At 33.9% G+C, this 1,252-nt stretch overlaps 1 long non-coding RNA gene across 1 annotated transcript; it reads left to right on the top strand.

The window, feature by feature from the left end:
* The first annotated feature begins 181 nt into the window (after positions 1-181).
* Positions 182-1,252, top strand: LOC110440811. The gene is made up of 3 exons (XR_002461782.1): positions 182-263; positions 753-891; positions 1,194-1,252. It is a non-coding gene; the product is annotated as an uncharacterized LOC110440811 (long non-coding RNA).

Here is a 1,252-nt window from a genome sequence, read left to right as displayed (position 1 = left end):
GAGTTATGTTCACCGCTTCATCATAGAGACAGAGTTATGTTCACCAAGTGATAGCTTGTGTATTCCTACATATGTATGTGCTCATTAATACTTTCACTCATTATACTGTCTTTTTCCACAGTTTGTTCCACATAATTTGGTTTATAGTTTCAGTTTCCATGACTTTATGTAATAGATTGAACTCCATTCTATTTTTTCAGGTTTTATGCAGCAGAAATAGTGAGTGGACTTCAGTATTTGCATTCACAGGGCATAGTGTACAGGTGAGTCATCTTACCTGACTTCTGGGTCTGTAAAATGCAGTAGTTGCCTAAGAAGTTTTGCAGAATAACCTCCCAACCTTAATCAAATATAGTTTGGGTAGATTGCTGAGATGAAGAGCTCTCTCAAGTTTGTCCAAACAAATCACCTTGATGCACTCTTAAAAGATGAAGCTGTCAAAAACATAGATCAGAGATTTATATATGAGTCTTGGACATGAAAATATCTTTGAGTCACAAATAGCAGTTTAAGTTAAGTCCCAGCCTTACAAAGTTCTGTCTACTGACTGATCTAACCTTGCTCTAAATGCTGCTGGAATGGCAATCAGCTCATGGCAAAACTTATTCATATATAAAAATATTTAGAAAAAAGCATCTCAAAAATGAATGCTGTGCTTAAAATAATTTAAATTTGTGTCATATGTTTTGGCTAACAAATTTGAATTTTTGATAATTGCTTTTTCCATTCTTTTTGCATTATTTACTCAACAGAGATTTGAAATTAGACAATGTCATGCTAGACCGTGACGGCCACATCAAAATCGCTGACTTTGGGATGTGCAAAGAGGCTGTATTCAACGATAACAAGGCGACGACTTTCTGTGGCACACCAGATTACATTGCTCCGGAGGTAAACAAAATAATTCACAAAAGAGATATTTATTTTCAACATAACCATACATAAGAGTAACTAATTTCAACTTTTCTTTAAAAATTATGGAGTGTACACAAGTTTTTCTTTTGAGTTGATAGTTAACTAAACTGTCATATAACCATATTTCTATGAGCTGAAATAAATTTTAAACAAAAATTTTGACAGTACTAGTTCATTTTAGTTGAGATTTGATATTCAACAACCAAATCAGGTTTAATCTTGTCATAAATTGTTAGTTAGATTGAAATCCTGAATTTGTTGACAATTTTTATTTACAGATCCTGAAGGGATGGCGATACAACGCGTCTGTTGATTGGTGGTCCTTCGGTGTCCTCCT

The sequence above is a fragment of the Mizuhopecten yessoensis genome, unplaced genomic scaffold, assembly GCF_002113885.1.
Source record: "Mizuhopecten yessoensis strain PY_sf001 unplaced genomic scaffold, ASM211388v2 scaffold709907, whole genome shotgun sequence".
Lineage (NCBI taxonomy): Eukaryota > Metazoa > Mollusca > Bivalvia > Pectinida > Pectinidae > Mizuhopecten > Mizuhopecten yessoensis.
Note: the sequence above shows the minus strand (reverse complement) of the source record. Positions and strands in the feature narration are given on the sequence as shown.